Raw genomic sequence first — 18340 nt, forward strand, 5'->3', positions numbered from 1 at the left:
CATCCAGTGTAGAGCAGCGCTTTCATAACATAATCACCTGCTGTGTGTGTGTGTGTGTGTGTGTGTAAAGACTTCCATTAAGTGCTCAAAGTGCTGGTGAAGGACATCAGGGTGACACCTAAGATGTAATCTTTCTTTGCTGATCAATATTCAATCTAATATTTGAAATGTGTGAGGAATGAGCTCCGCATTTTGTCCTTTATTCAACTTCTGACCTTGGAGAGCAAAGTCCTTCGTGTTATTTAATCAGATATTTTGTGCATCAGAAGGACATTTTTACAGTGAAACTGCATCAGCAGATTTTAAACAATGCTAATCAAGGAACGTTTTACAAACAGCCATGTGCACGCCGTCACCTCATTAAGACATGACAATGACATTATAACTGCTTAAGGATACATGGCTGCCTGCATCATGTATTACAACACATCAAAGATCTTGGAACAGCACATATAAAGACACCAAAAACCTTGTTCAGCTTTATACAGTATGTCCTACGTCAATCACGTATATCACGCCACCAGGGAGGAGGCAGAACAATGTGTGTGTGTGTGTGCATGTTACATGTTTGGTTCAGACGCTTCCATTATCACCTACAAGGATGATATTTTTATCATTGCCTCGAGACTCCCGAAGCCTCCCGACATAAAACATGCTAAATGTGAAGATGAGACCTCAGACACAATTATGTCAAAGCAGAAATTAGACATTCCTTCCTGTCCATTAATCTCTACCACTCTTTCAGAATAAGCAGTGGCATACGTCAGTAAGAATCTGTGTATGCTGATGAGAAGTGGTATATATGTCATTGCTGTGTTTGGTGTAAAAGTGTAAATTCATAGGGAACTCCTAAAACCTCGACATTAGAGACAATACTGAGAACAAGTGAGACTTTCAAAAAGAATTTACTTTTGTATTTTGAGAGAGATATTTCTAAATATTCACGACAGTCTGAGATTTGCTGTACAAACTTCTGCTAGCCAGCAGATAACAGACAGGGCATGTCCTGTTTATCACCAAGGTATTGTTTTTTTCTACCACATTGACATCACAACACATTTTTACTGGGCTACTGTTGAGTGGTTTACTCCACCATATGGTAATTAGCAGTGGCTCCAGCAGTAGGTGGGCTTGTGCACAATAAACTATGCAGAGAGGTGATAAAAATCAATGCAAAAAAAACCCCCAAAACAGCAGGCCTCCATTAGAAACAAGTTAATCTAAATGCACTGGCATCTCTTACTACATTACGACTACATTTTTCCTTCATACACACTTCTGGATACTTGGAATTAATTAAACGTCAATTACCAGCAAACGGTAGAGGAATTGTCCTCGCAAACATGTCGTGTTTGGGAAGGTGCGTAGCGGTTGGGAGGTCAGTCTCATGCAGTTTGCTCTTCACGGGTCAGATGTGTTTTGCTCTTCATCTGCAGCTCCCTGCCTGCAGTGCAGTCCCACTGACAAGCAAAAGCCAGCAGGAAGCAACCTGAGGCGAGGTCAGATCATCCGTGGAGCTGGTAAGTGATAGTGAATCTTCCCTCACTGTGGCTCTTCTATAGGGCAACATCCCCTAACAGCAGGCAGGTGGCTGCTCAGCTTCGCCTCATACGGCAGCTCAGAGGCTCAGGATGTCAAAAGTTGCTGTGCTGCCTCAGCACTTCCAGGACGGAGAAATGGCAATTTCAGGCAATTCTCTTGGGCGTTAATACCTTATATTTCTCTTCTGTCTGGAATAAAATGGAAAATTCCGCTGCCTTAAACAGCCACAGCCTCGCTCTGTTTGAAATAGTTTAAAAATGAAACATAAATTATTCCAGTCCTTCCTTCTCCTCTTGTTCCTCTGGCCTGTTTTCCTAGAAGTCCCTCTCCCACTGGTGAAAGATAGCAGATTAATGTTTGCAACCTTTGTGCCTTCTTAATCAAACTACTCGAGGCCATTCAATATTCATGAGCTGAGTGATGGAAATTGGCCTTTCAGCCACTGTAGCACATCTCTGCTGGCAGGGAGGGAGAGGCGAAAACACGAAGAGTGAGATGATGGAGGGACGGAGCAATGGTGGGAAAACGAGCATACCTTTTCCCCAGAGAGCGAGACAGTGACAAGAAGATGCTGTAAAAACATGCAATGCCTTCAATGTTTTCTCCCGGCTGCCTCGCAACAGAGCTCATTACCCTTCCAAATGTGGCTGCTGTGTCTTCCTCCACCCCGCGGGCTCCGTGGCTGACAGTCCATCTTGTTTTTTGGCTGACTAGCAGTCATTGCCTCTGACCTTGTGTCAAGTAAACGGCCGGCAGCTTGTCTCAACGGTCATCTGCTTTGGAGGGCAAGCTGTTCGAAAGGGGTTGTTTTTCAGTTAGTGCAAAGAGACCACGGGAAGGCAGCCCCACCTGAAGGCCTGAGGCCCCCACCTGCAACAGGCAAGCTTTTAAACAGGGAACCCTGAATGAAGTGCTGGTCTCAGAGCTGTTTTCAGTGGGCCTAAAACATGTAGTGGTACTCTTGCTACCTTCCAGGAAGTGGTGAGTTGATGTATGTCTTCCTGCTACTGTGACAGAAAACCCCCCCTTCATTGTTTCTATTATAAATGGTGGATTATTGAGTCTTTGTAACGAGTGCACCATTTAGTTTCAGACGTACGGAAGCCAAAAAGTGGCTGTGGTTTTTCAAAATACTGACTTAAATGCTGACATACCAATCTTATTTTTGTGATTATAACTTTATTATCTAATTATCTAAAGATGACAGCTATATTTTTGTGTGACTTATGTTTCTATTTTAAGACTTTCATCGAGGGCTGTACAGCTATTTTCATGATTGATTAACCTGCTGATTGTTATGTCTGTAAACATCTACAGTTACATCAATCAATCAATCAATCAGTCTTTCATACAAAGCAATGCAACACAAAGTGATGACTGTGTCACAAATACTGGCTAAGTAAAAACAACTAGAAAAAAAGAAAATAACTGTTCATGAATCTGCAATGAGGAAACACCAGAGTTACTATGAAGATACAAAAATGCATGATAACCACAAAAAAGATTCAGAAAATATAACAGATAAATAATCAAACAAAGTCACTTTAAATTATAATAATAATAACAATAAGAATAATAATAGTATATAAATATATATGATATTTAAACACCAGAAGTGTCAGGTGGGCTATTGAAAGAAAAATAAAGCTAAAAGTAATAAGAGAATAAAATAGTACAATTACTAAGAGGAGATGTGATGAAGTAAAATCAGAAAAGTATGTTATGAAGAGGGAAACAATCAAGAAACTAAAAATAGAATAAAAAGGACAGACAGTAAAACGGCCTAAAGCAAACGAAATTCTCAGAAATTCTTCTCTGTAATTCTTGTGACATGAAGCCATGAAGCTTAAACACATTCTTTCCATGTTAATGTAAATGTCAAAGCTGACATCCCTGTCCTAAGACACAGAACACATTAAAAAGGTCAATTCCCTCAAATTGTATGTACATGATACCTTCTGTAAATGTAATGAGGTCAGAATGGTGTCACAAAGCCAACTGGACTTTGAAGCAATAAAACTGGAGGAGGAATAATCAGATGAATAAATACACACACACACACAGCCTCGTTTTATTGGTGTGTTTGTCTTATTTGGGCTCAGGTTGATTTTTGACCTACTCCTTCATGTCAGAAGAGACCACAGTTCATTTTTCTTCATTCATTAATTTGCCATCCTGTGAACATCTCCAGCTCATGCCTGTTGAGATCTATTTTTACTTTCAAGTGTTTGTTGGAGTTTGGTGCCCTGCGTTGCCTCTGGGATTCTGCGTTGCCTCTGGGATTCTGCGTTGCCTCTGGTATTCTGCATTGCCTCTGGGACTGGAGATCTGTTGTGTCGAGGTGCGGGTCAGCAGAGACTCGGTAGCAGCGGTGCATCCAGAGCCCCGCAGTGTGTGCTGTTGATCAGGACGACAGGGGAAGCTGAGCCTGCAGGGCTGGTGGAGGCTGACCTCGTGTCACGGCTCATCTCTGGGGTTGTGTAGGAGTGTTTGGAAGACCTGTTACAGCTCTGTCCTCAGAAGGTCACCGCTAGCTCTCCACACCACCGGAGAGTTGTTCACACATGGAGCCACCCAACCAATGGTGCACATATTTACAGCTTTGCCCGTGCGTTGCTAACTGTGCTCAGAAGCATTTTAAGTGGACCTGTAGAACATGGCCTTCTTCTGGCTTGCAAGGCGCTGAAAACAGATACTGAGAAAGAAAAAAGTCCTGAGGACTACAGGAGTGATTCTTTCTTAGCTGAAGTTGAATTTGTACCTGAAATCCATTTCATCTCATCCATATCAGATCTACACATCTCTCCATGGCAAAATTATTGTGGAAGGTAGAAAGTGGAACTTTTTTTCTGCTCATCATAAGGAAGATAATAATGCTTATAATAATGCTCAAGTTCAACAGCCAGACTAAAGCTGTGGTAAAAAACAGCTTCTTCCAGCTCAGACAGCTCGCTAAAATTAAACCCTTTCTGCACAGACAGCACTTTGAAACAGTAATACATGCCTTTGTAACCACTCGGCTTGATTACTGCAATGCACTTTACATGGAGGTCAGCGGGTCCTCCATTGCACGTCTGCAACTAGTGCAGAATGCAGCTGCACGTCTTTTAACTGGCACTCGAAAGTTTGAGCACATAACACCGATTTTATCTTCACTTCACTGGCTACCTGTCCATTTAAGAATTCATTTTAAAATTCTTTTATTTGCTTTTAAAGCCCACAATGGCCTTGCCCCTGTGTACCTCTCTGAGCTTCTGCACCCTCACGCACCTACTCGATCCCTCAGGTCAGCTGACCAGCTGCTCCTGAGGGTTCCCAAAACAAGGCGGTAACTCAGAGGGGACCGAGTGTTTTCTGTTGCCGCCCCTGAGCTTTGGAATGAACTGCCGCTGCACACCAGGCAGTCCTCTTCCGTGGTTACTTTTAAATCTCTTCTTAAAACGCACCTCTTTTCCTTGGCTTTTATTACCACTTAGATTAGCTTATTTTATGTGCACAGGTATTTTACCCTTTATGTAGTATGTTTCTATTTTATTGTCTGTTTTTACTGCCTATTTTGATGTACAGCACTTTGGAAACCTTGAGTTGAGTAAAGATGGATTGGATTGGAAACCTAAGCCAGGATAGCATTATTTAACTGGCTTCTTGTTAGAGTGGATTCAACGTTCCAAAGTTCTGCCCAGCTCCACTCGACACTTTGCAGCACGTACAGATGGAAATAACATTAAAAGCTGTTTGAAATGAATGAACGAGGCTGATGAAAACACATCTTGTGTCTCATCATTTAGACAACAGCCTTGATGTTTCTTGCCATCTTGGGAAACTGAAAGTCTAAATGTGGACATCTCTATCATGAAATGGGCTACAGCTCTGCAGACAAGTATCTGTGTGGATCCCCGTATGGTACAGTGGATATAAACCAATGTTTGTATGTGACTGAGCATCTTGGGTTGGGAAGACGTGCTGCGCCCATTCGGCAGATCGGCGAGGAGGCTTCGAATGGGGTTGTGGAGAATGTAAGGCATGCGCCTGGAGTCTTGGTTTGGATTCGAGGGCAGTGGAGGCAGCCTTGAACGTATAGAAGGGTCATTAAAATTTTGAGCCTGTGAAATAATGTTTGCAAATCATTTTACAGCCTGCAGCTGTGTATCACCTTTGTTTGCTTGTGAAAAAAATTGTATGCACATATCTGAGTGTGTGAATTAAAAAAAAAAAATCTGAAATTCTGGTGTAATAAAGTTTTGCAGATGTTGAGATATTTTATGTATGTATGAAAAAGTTTTGTGCACACAGATATAATTTGCACATGTCAAAGGTTTTTGTAGCTGTAACATAATTACATTACATTTCCCAATGACTAGCCAGTCAGCATTTTCTACTGACCGTCCAATTAGAGGTCAGTCCAATTAGAGCGTCCAATTAGAGGTCAGTCCAATTAGAGCGTCCAATTAGAGGTCAGTGGGAAGTGCTGTCGACCATACACCTGTTTCATGAGGTGCTACATTTCTTTAGGTTTGATATGTTATCACATTTGTCCTGCAGGAGCACAGCTCATTAATGGAGACAGCCGTTGGCAGCTTTGTGGACATCTTGTCAAATACACAGCCGATCAAGTTTCAACTGTGCCACAAGCTCACCAGCAGTCAGCCAACAACCCAACAAACAACCCAAAGACACCTGCAAAGGGATGTTATGACAGGCACGAATGTGATTTACCTGTTTCTCATTATTGTGACTAAGTGTAGCTTTGAACAGGTACAGGGCATGTGTGCTGACTCCAGAGGGTCGTGTACAAAGGACAGAATGGGGCTGACACACTCCAGCTCTGATGCAGTTATCATGCTGATTAGGATCTAAATGTTGGAATTGTTATCACCAAAACATTGACTTTGCATCAGAGCTGGAGTGCAAAACCTATTCTGTCATTTGTTTGCACTCGATATAACTTTGAGGAACCTCAGGTTGCTCAGACAACAGGAAAGTGACATGTTGACTCTCATCCCTGCTGACATGATGAAGGTCAGAGTCGTGTGTTGAACCGATGTTCTGGCACGTTGTGCGTGATCGGGCACTGTCTGTCCGTGTGTCTTTTCGATGTTGCAGGTTTGGGGCTTGTTAATCCAGCCACTCACTCTGATTTGCAAAAATGACATGTTGTCATTGTTCTTGTGTTGAGGAGCTGCTGCTCAATGAAAGTCATGTGACAACCTGACAAACTGAGATTTTCAGCAAGCGTGCTGACTCACTCAGAGAAAACCTTTGGAGTTATGACGACCTCATTTGTTGGATGGAAATGACAGCCCTACCAGCAAAATGCAGTACAAAACCACACTGTAAAATACAGTTTGTTGTTTTAACTTCAAAATATGAGCACAAGGGTCAATGTTAAGTGAAAAAATACAATTTGTTTTCAACGTCAGCAAATGTTTTTTTGATTAAGTATTCCTTGTTGCTGTAGTTTGGGTGATTTGCATTTGCTAATTTACTGAACAGCTTAGGGTTTGTTTGTTTGAACGTGCAAATCTATTTCATCTTAATAACAAAGGTCTGTTCATTTGAAATGAATTCATTAGTTTATTGAACTTTAACGACCATTTCAACATAATGAGGCTTGTTGTGTTAATTCTTTTAGTCCATTTGATTTAAATTGGTTTTTAACACCATTTTCAGTTGTTCAACTCAAAAATGTCTCTCAGACTGGCTATTTGACCGAGTCATTTGAAATCATGCTTAGCAAAACCAAATTAAAGTGGAGCTCTGATTTGGAAACAAAACAAAACAAAAACAAAAAGCAGTTGTTGCGTCTGCTTGGAGAGAGAGACGTTTCCATCAGCATGCCGTCAAAGTGTTCTCACAGGAATATCAGTTAAAAAGGAACGGGCCAGTCTTTCAAAGTATTCAGTATCACCCTTTGCTCAGGCTAATCAGCACATGAAAGCAGAAAATGTAATCAACTTTTCACAGCTGATCATAGAAAAGCTCAAATAGTCCATCAAACCCAGATCATATCTTCAGTGATCAGCTCCAGGCCTGGGCAGTGTTGTGGTATTAAGGTTCACCACAGTATTTGAAGGTATGATGTTCAACACCATCAAAGACATAACGTCCGTTTTTTTTTCCATTAAAGTGAAGTATTGTTGTACACAATTTGCACCACAAAAGTGCAGCCTGTCACATGTTACCCACCAAGCTTGGTTTTGGCATTTCTTTTGTTAAAATGTAAAAAACATCGGGCATTTTCTCAAGGTGAGCCAAATATCACAACCTCCAACGCGGCAACAGTATATATTATGGTTGGAGGACAGCACTATGTTTAAATTGTAAGTGTGTACAGTGCAGGCCTAGCTTCCAGCATCTCTGTCAGACTCTTTAATGCTCACGTTTGGCTTGGCTGCGCCATCTGTTGTTCACTTGGTTCAACATTGTTAAAGCCAATGGCGTCATTCATCCTTTCATGACAATAAAAGGCAACATTTTGGAAATGGTCTGTTGCAGTACCTGTTATTACTTGGTTCCTGCCTGGTTGCGGTTGGCTTGTTTACTTCTATTTTACAACACTTTCAACCAAAATGTACAAGAATTTAATCTTGACCTTAATGGTCTATGTTGCGTTTGTGTTATGGGTTCTTCAAAAAAAAAACACACCGTAGTACTTAAAGAGAATTGCCTTTATCTGTAACTTGCATTGTTATTACACACGTACATGAGGAACTGTGTATTTCACTCAACTCTCAACATTCAGGCTTCCTACTGCGCATGCGCCATCTGTCTACCTCATAGGGAATAGCTTAACTGAGAACATCCCTCATGTTCATATCATTACAGTCTATACCAGTGATTTTGAATGTTTGGCCCATTTACTACAATTCAGCCACATTCCATCACACTACTGTTTGTTTGGGAAAAATGTTATCACGAATATGAATTTGACCTGTAATGTCCATGTCTGGAAATTGGGCCCTCTGCAATAAAAATACATTTTGGTTTATAATAATAAACTTTATTTGTGTGGCACTTGTCTTAACAAGGTAACAAATTGCTTTACAGGAGAAAAAACTGTATTTGAAAACCAAAAATAAAAGCAACCATACAAACAACAGCAGGATTAAACATAAAAACACAAGTTACAAGACAGGGGAGATAAATTCCATCAAACAGTGAATATTCATGAACACTTTGCTGTGACCAAAAGTTTTAGGAAGCAATTTAAATGATGCTAAAGATGTAGTGCTTCAACAGGCACAGTGTTTCACAGTCTGGGGCTTGAACAGAAAAGGATCAGTCGACTTTAGTCCACACTGCGATGTGGGAACAAACAGAAGAGCAGCATCCACTGATCTCAGGGAAGAAGAAGAACTCAAATCCTGAGGAAGGCCATACTGTATTTCTCAAACCTGTTAAAAGTTGGGCAGCGGTTGGAGTTAGTGAAGGAAGCTCTGACTGATGAAGAGCTTGACACTTATCTGACCCAACAACATTCTGAACCTGAGGACCAAACAGGGATATGCATCAAACATTACACCAAGATTTCTAGCAGCTGCCTGCTGTGAAGAAGAATTACATGTGAGAACATAGAAGCGTGGTGAGGAGCATGGGAAACAGGGAAAAACCATCTGTGGTTCCTTTCTGGAGATCATATAGTTCCTGACAGAACATTTCTAAACCACTAACACAGTCTGCTTTTCATTATTAAACTGTTTCCACTGCACTGATTAGTTTCTTTTGTCGGCCTTGACAAGAACACTAAACTGGATTATTAGTTCAGCGGTGAATAAAGTCAGCATCTTTTTTCCCTGCAATAATCTTTTTGAGGCCAACAATTTAAAGTACAATAAGATAAAATAAAGACTATATAATAGCAATTGTTGCACTTGTTTTCTGTTTGTTGCCTTGAATACTTGTGTTGATTGACAAAGACACAGACAACAGTGTCACAAATGTTCCATTGTGTTGTGTAACCCATTGTTGGCTTTGACACTCTGTAATTCTGCTGTAGCTTGATAACATGGCATATTGTTGCTGTGTAATGTGGCAACGTGCCTTGTAAAGTGAAACACAACGGCCCCGGTAGACTACATACACCCAGTTCCTGAGTGTCTTTATTAGAATGTTAAGAACAGAACATGGACGTAAATTGATTGTGTATAAGTTAAAACCAAATATTAAGACTGTTTCTGGGTGGAGCAGAGTGTCCTCCTCCAGGCTGTGGAGCAGCTCATGAGAAATATTTCACACAGCATCCAAACATCAGGCTACAGGCGCTCTGACCTGAAAGACAGCAGTCTGTAACCCGTATCACACCTTTACGCTGCAGCAAAACCTTTAGGTTGAAAAGAAATGGCAGGCAGTAACTGAAATCATTTTTCCATCCCTGCTAACATTAATACGAGCATTAATCTCAGCAACAACCTTTAGCACCATGATAAATGACAGCACGGGCAAAAACCTTTGGAGCAAACAAAACGTTATGACAGAAGCTACGAGCACACACTCATATAACCTTTGTGATGACCACTTTTCCTGTTTCCCCTGCCACAGCCACGGACTTCACACACAGCTATGTCCACATGTTCCACACCTCGGTGTCCTCTGAACACTGACATGTACAACCATACAGATACTATGTACATGCATTTTGCCAATGAATGTGAAATTTGAATTGGCTTTATCTGCAGTTTTATAAATACAGGCACAGTCCTCGAACAGGCTTCACTGTTGGCTACATTCTTTAAGATCAAATCCTTGGAGAGATCTATACACAATATTGAGAAAATTTTATCGGGTCAATAATTACTTATTTTGATTACCAGTCCCATAAGTGTCATCACTGGTCAGTGCTGGGAAATTAAGGTTTTCACTCATGCAGGTCGAACAGAGTTAGGACACTGAGATTGTGCATGTTGGCTCACTGGAAAGGCTCTGCTACACTAAATGGAACAGAACCGTAATTCATTCCGAGAATTAAATGTACGCTTACCTGCTATTTCACGTCAGTGTGGCTGCCATGAACAAATCACTGTGGTCTTTTAAGTGTGCACCAAAGTAATGGACAAACACTAAAGTGCTTACATGAATGAAATCTTACACGTTCAAGTAGCGCATAATTCAGGGCCTTATATAAATGACATATGTATGTATATGATATAAATCATGGCATGTCACATGTAGATAGCATGATAATGGGTATTGATATTTTTTGGTCTGCAGTTGGAGAGTAATTGAAGTTAAGTGTAAGCACAATAAAAAAGATTGTTATGGAATCGTGTAGCTTTCAGGTGGTCACGAGTAACAGTCTTAAACATTACTTAACCACACTCTTCCGTTGGAGCGCACACTTGAGTGTCTGAAAATGCAGTTTGAAAAGTCTGTGTCTGTGTCAAATATCAGGCCTAGAGTCTGTTGGTCGGTTGAGAACATGCCTCCTCGCTATCACCCGACAGCGAGCTCAGGAAATCAGCTGTTATGTTAAAGTACTGACATTGGGTCCCACTGGTGACTTGGCAGCACCTGGTGATTGGGAAGCTTACTATGCAAATGATATTGTGGGGAGGAGGGGCGTCATTTGGTGGGCATTAAATTGGTGGCAACTCTGGCCGTTGTAGGGGCCTGGAGTTTGGAGAAGCAGCTTGTGGTGGAGTATTCCCTCCCCCTCCATTAGCCGACTGATGTGCCCTTGAGCAAGGCCCTTAACCCCCCCCCCCAATATGCTCCCTGGGCGCTTGATTGAAGCCCACTGCTCCTGTGTGTGTTTCACTGCATGGTGCATGTTGCATGTGTGTGTGTTTGAACAGTGATGGGTTAAAAGCAGAGAATAATTTCCCAGTCTTGGGATTAATAAAGTAAATAAACTTAAATGTAACTTATTGAACACATATATCAGACTAACCTCTGCGCTGACAGGAACTGCATTTCTCCGGTGAGGCGTTCGTTGACTTGTTGTAGGTCGTCGGCACATCAGCTGGCTCCATATTGAACAGTGCAGCAAACATGTTCAGTTGCTTCTGTTTACCTTTCATGTCCTGAAACCTCTGACCAAATGCCTGAAGGAGTTCTGCACAGCAGAGCCCTGCATGGGACTGTTTTCTTAATCCCGCTCCTGCTGCTCCCACTGGATTTCTGACCATTAGTGCCCACTCCCGCAGTCTGTATGTGTACTCCTACCCACACCCACAAACAACCCCCTCCTGTCCTGCAGGGAAACACATTATTTCAATGTGTAGTATTAGTAAACAGATGCATACCTGTTGGTAATAACATAGCAAAATTCCATTCTAGTGCGTAATCACATTCGTACTAATGCGATAAGTACAACTACTCCAGAATTATTGGTATTATTTATTAGTTTTGCTTATTGTTGAAAAGCATGTGTTGTTGACTATTGTTGTTTGTTTTGCTGAGGCTGATTTAATTTGTTGCCCCGGTCATTTATTGCACTAATCAGGAGTGGACCTTCTATTTGAGCTGTTTTCTGTCCAGTTCTTTTCCATCATTCTCAGTAACGACTGAGAAATGTGTCCAAATGTCAGACGTGCCTTGCTTTGCCTGTATTGTAATGACCTACTTTGATCTTTGTTTACACTTTATTTGTTCACTCCATCCTTCTGGTTCCTGCGGCTGAATCTCAGGACGTATTATGTATTTTTTGAACGTCTGCTTCCACGTGCAGCAGCGTTAAAACCACCTGCTCCTCTGAGATTTACTCCTCTGTCATATTCAGATGGACTGTGTTCATGCAGAGTAGGAAAATGCATCATGTCGGAAGGCATCTGTCAAAGATTAGCCATTCCTTAACATTAAGGTTACTTGTTCTAACAGCACAGCAAGAATTGTTAGCCACAGATGTAGCGAGCTAAGCTACATTAGCAATGATGCTGATTAAGTAACTTCGGGATGCACACACAGCTGTCTTGACATATCTAGTTAATTAAAACTTTACTGACGTGTTTCATGCTAACACGTTTAATTACCCCACCTGTCTGTCCCAGAGGAACTGGCCTCTGCTAACCAGACCAAACACACAGGAACATTTTGCCCCAAGACTGGACAGTTTCACTTCCTCTGATTGGATCGTTTGTGGGAACAGCTGATTGGCTGGTCAGCCAATAAACAAAATACTCCTACAGCTACAAAACTTTTTGCACATGTTTAAATATATGCATGTGTACACAAAGCAGAAAGTATAAGTCATGTAAGGTTTGATCACATACCTGTCTCTATGATATTAAATGTTGGGAGTCTACCTGAATTGATCAGTTATGATAACCATGAACAAAAGGGAAATTAAATTAAATCAACATTAAGTTGCAAACAAAAACACAACAGTGGTCTGTGATGAAAAACATAATTTGAGGCCAGGATAGAAGAATATATGTCTGAACTCCATGAAGAGGCCGAAGAAGCTTTAAAAAACTGGGTTCATCAGGAAAAGCTAGACATGGCCCACAGAGTCAGCACACAAATGCTAAATCCTAACCCTTTAAATATGCATGTATGTGTTATTAAAATAAATGAGAAGGCCATGAGGACAAACATCGTGGCCCTCAAGGCCTTGAGATTTCTTTTAACTACTGCTGCCTCTGGAAACCAGGTCGATGAGAGCGCTGAGACTGAACCAAAACAACGTCATATAATAATAATTCTCTGTGGATTCATCACTACCCAGGACTCCTTTCACATGACACATAGTCATTTGATCCATTGTTAATATAAAAATATTGATTAGTGCGACTTAATTTTCAGGATTCACGAGTCTTAGAAAGTGTGAGCTGTTAATCATACAGGAAATCACTTACTGTTTAATCCATTGACTGAAGACCTTTATTACTAATCTAATACAACTCTACTCTATTACTACTTATTACTGCTGTATTGAATGGAAAGACATTACAGCACCATTAACATATTCAATTGCAAATACTTTTAAATCCATATATTTGTTGACGTGTACATTTATTATTATTTATTATATTTGTGTGTATGCAAGTGACGCAAGACCATGTTGGGTCTAGCTGAATGCTAAAATGCTCATGGTGGTGATTTCTACATTCACGTAGGAACTTTTACTTCAAGGTTCAAGGTTCAAGGTTCAAGGAGTCTTTATTGTCCCCGTGGGGCAAATTGCTCTACAGCCAGCAATGAGAAAAACAGTCAACAATCACAGACCAACAACATATTGCACAGAGGAAGTAATAAATGGATCAGCAGATTAATCAATCACTTATTCAAAAGACCTATGGCAGCAGGGACAAAAGAATACTTAAGTCTGTTAGTCCTGCATCTTGGCAGGATGAACCTGCAGCCTGATGAGAGCAGCACACACTCACCAACCAAGGGGTGACTCTCGTCAATGAGAAGTGAGCGGGCCTAATTCAGGGTCCTGAGCTTATACATGTCAGCAAGATCGTTGAGGTCAATGCCTGCAATTTTGCTGCACACTCTCACTATACCCTGCAGTCTACCAAACCACCAAACCGCGTGAGGTTTTTCTGTTGATTATGGCTAATCCAAGCCAGCGTTTTTTGATTTTGAGGAGTGTAGTGGACTGGTTATAACATGCCCTGGGATACAGCAGAGACACTGAACATAGAGCACATTGTGGGGACTCACAACATTATGTTCAGACAGGTGACAACAACAAGCTTGTTCATTGTTGTAAAACAACACAAAACACAAATAGAGACACCATAAAATCCTGATGAAGCATAATACTCATCCACGGCTGCCTCTATAAAGATTGTTTCATCTTGAATGTAAAGTCATCCCATTCATGTCCTATTGCATTTGTCAGTTGTCAGGGCAGATAATAAATAGACTGCATTTTTATAGCACTTTCCTAATCTTACGGACCATTTACAGCACTTTACAACACAACTCAGCATTCACCCGTTCATTCATACACTGATGGCAAAGGCAAGCATGAAAAGTGCCAGTGGACAACCACACCACGCCCCAGGGTAGTCTCCATAACCCCACAGACAAATGCACAAATGACAGGTGGTCTGTAAACGCAGGTACAACGGTCTGCATACAAATTTAAAAATATGTTTTTGATGAAAATGGAAAAACCTTTACATACATATATTTGTGGATATGTACTACAGCTGTGCAGAAGAAGAAATACGTGAGTGCATCAGAAATATGTTTGTGAACCTAATTCTTTTATACATTTTATACATTCATGACTTCAGTATTAATGAACGCACACAGAATGATCGTTGTTGGCTGATGTAAATCCATGTTTTTATGACTTTAAGTGGATCAACAGGTGAAATGCAGCACTAGAGCATAGATAGATAGATAGATAGATACTGTATTAATCTCCAAAGAGAAATTTACAGCATTTAACAGCGCTAACATTTTAACCTTTCATACAAACCAAATGTGATCTCCTTGAGCTAACGCATTATAGAGGACTTCAGGGAGCAAAGCTAGCTCTTCTCAGATGCACCGATATTTCTGCATGTATGCCTCTCCCAGTACACCCACAGCGACCAGTGACAGCTGCCCAATTCCAACCTGTCCCACTGAGAGCCACAGCAAACTGTCCCGTCTAACTCCTAAAATGTCATGTATGATCTCAAGCTTGAGACCTCCATGACAGCAGCGGCAGACTTCCTGCACAACAGTGAGAGAGAGCAGAGAGTTTGTGCTTGGGATGAGGGGATGAGCAGACTCTACTTCCTGAGGAAACTGAGATCCTTCATCGTGTGCAGCAAAATGTTGGAGATCTTCTATCAGTCTGTGGTTGCCAGCACCATCTTCTTTGCTGTTGTATGTTGAGCCACCATCAGAGCCAGCGACACCAACAGACTTGATAAGATCATCAAGAAGGCCGGCTCTGTACTTGGACTCAGACTTGAGTCTTTTGAGACTGTGGTGGAGAGGAGGACGCTGAATAAACTGCTATCCATCATGGACAATGATCAGCACCCTCTCCATCACACAGTGGACAGACAGCGGAGCACCTTCTCCCACAGGCTGCTACAGCTCCGCTGTCGAAGGGACAGATACAGGAAATCTTTCCTGCCACACGCCATTACACTGTACAATTACAGCTAAAAAAAAAAATAAAAAAATACAATACTTCTTATCACTACTGTTTGCTACTTTTGATATTTTATTATTATGTATATAATTTTTTACTGCCTGCTATTTTGACACTTTGTCCTTTTTAGCCCTATTTCACAAATTTTCACTTTTTTCACTGTGTATGCTTAGAGCAGGCATCTCAAACCGGTTCCATAAAGGGCCGTGTGGCTGCACGTTTTCATTCCAACCAGCTGATCTCAGTCTTCAGCTGATAACTAAGTGATCCCTTGATGTTGATTGGTTGGCCTGATGTGCTCCTCCTGGGTTGGAATGAAAACCTGCAGCCACGCGGCCCTTTATGGAACCGGTTTGAGATGCCTGGCTTAGAGTCATGGTACACTTTATTTTCTACACACTGCCATTTGCTGTAGATATTCTTTTTTGTGCAATATTTTTTCATTACTACTGTTTACTATTTTGCTATTTTATTATTGTGTATATAATCTCTTTACTGCTTGCTATCTCTTTATAGTCTTATTTCAGAATTTTTCACTTATTTCACTGTGTGTAATGCTGCTGCTGCACTGCAATTTCCCAGCTTGGGATAAATAAAGTCTATCTATCTATCTATCTATCTATCTATCTATCTATCTATCTATCTATCTATCTATCTATCTATCTATCTATCTATGTCAAATTTTTCCACAATGCATTGGTAATGCATCATATTTTGTGTATGTAAGACAGAAAAAGGTGTTACCCCAAACAAACCCTGGTTGTTGACTCATTGTACGATACATGGGCATGATGTGGAATATACAGGTTTGGGTTTTGTGGCCATTGTGAACACAGAACACACGTCAGCTTTAGAGCAGCATCACCGTGTTACTCGAGGCTAACAGATGTTTTCAGCTCCATAATTCCAGCCAGAATGTTTGGAAGAATAAATCCAAATGGACTTTTCAAAGCTTCACTCCACAACTCCAGAATGAGAACATTTTGGGCTCAAGCCAGATGAGAGAGGAGAGCCCTTTAATGTGAATGAGCTTTGTTTAAAAACTCTTTTTCCTTTCGCTAACCACGGCACTCCTGTCTGGACTGCTTTATTCTGCTACGATATTCACAGAGTGGGATCCAACAAAGCCTTGTCTCTACTAAATACAGGTTTCAGTGATTCTTAAGTCCAACCTTCTATCATGTGATTTACTTTTGGAGACACCTGACCCTCATGTCCCTGCAAACAACCATTTTTTAAAGCAATTTTTTTTGGTGCAAGTATCTGCAAAAATATGGAAGCCAGTCCAGAAAAAAAAGGATTAAATGTTAGACCTGATGACAATAAAAACACTCATGGTTATTAACAGTTATGAGAAGTCCAAAATGTTATTCTTGCATCTCAGAAACATGACTTTATAAAATCAAATTTAACTCAAAAATGCATATCTTTGACTTTGTATTCACAATATTGACTTAGTCATGTTTTAGGAATATCTTGTAGTTTTGGCTTTGAAAATAACATTTAGGACTCATTGTAGTATCGTGTGATATGCGCTTTGTACCATTTGTACCACTTTTAACATTTCCTGTCATGCCAACTTTACATAAACTATTGTTCAAAAGTTTGGAATCATCTGTTATACTGATGTTTTTCTTCTTTCCTTCAATATGTTTTCTATTTTAACATAGATAAAATGGTATAATTCAGACTTCATTTAGATGATGTCCACACAGTGTTGACAGGATAGAATACTGTTGTCACCACTATCCTGCCATGTCCCATCTGATTCTAAATTTGCTTTCCAGTCTAGAAAAAGTGGAACCGATCCTAGATTATTATTACTTTTCTTATCATTAAACCTTTATTTAACCAGGGAAGTCCCACTGAGATCACAAAATCAGTTTTTCAAAGGAGCCCTGGCAGCATTACAGCATTTCAAGTAGCACAAAACTAAACATGAAGTATCTACTGGCATTACAGTGTTTCAGAAAACATACACAGGGTCATGAAAAACACGGCAACAAAACATAGAGTTTCAACTAACAGAGTCATAATCCTTAGAAGAAAGACAGGAAGAGGATCTGGCTAAGGAAGCAATTACAAGTTCCAGTTGAATTTGCCACCAAACCCTTCAGTACATTTTTAAAATGTCCTTGGGATCAGCTGCAGATCCGTTTGCAAGTGGTTCCAGGCTGCAGGGGCAGAGAACAAAGTTTTCCCATTTCAGTGTGAACCTTGGGACAGATGGAAGGTATCATTTGAAAAAACTGTTAGTAGTTTTCATTCAGATTTACAATTTACAAATAAATATGTACCAGTGAGTGAGTCTACACAAGACCACTGGAGGCCACAAACTCTGGCATGTAGGCTGCAGTGGTAAGTGAGAGCTTTGCAGTCTGTGACAAACCTGAGTGCTGTGGCACACTGTATCCAGCTGATGCAATCAGTGGACAGATGCGTGCATGAGCAGCAGATCACCATCGTCACGCAAGGGCAGGAACATAGCTTTGGCCAATTTTATGACGACATAGGAAAAGCGGGATTTGTTTCTAAAATAAAAAGGTATCTTGAGCTTCAGCTTCATTACAAGGTTTTCAAAGTGAAGTTTCAGTTAAAATACCTGGATACGTGTTGTGTGACACTAATTCAATCTGACTGCCCTGCAAGGTCCCGATGTTAGGCAGAGAAGATGATGCCTTCCTCCCATTAGAAAACTTCATCAATTTAGTTTTTGAGCATTCAACACAAGTTGCAGATCAGGCAACTCTGATT

Source organism: Chelmon rostratus, chromosome 7 (assembly GCF_017976325.1).
Source record: "Chelmon rostratus isolate fCheRos1 chromosome 7, fCheRos1.pri, whole genome shotgun sequence".
Classification (NCBI taxonomy): Eukaryota; Metazoa; Chordata; class Actinopteri; order Chaetodontiformes; family Chaetodontidae; genus Chelmon; species Chelmon rostratus.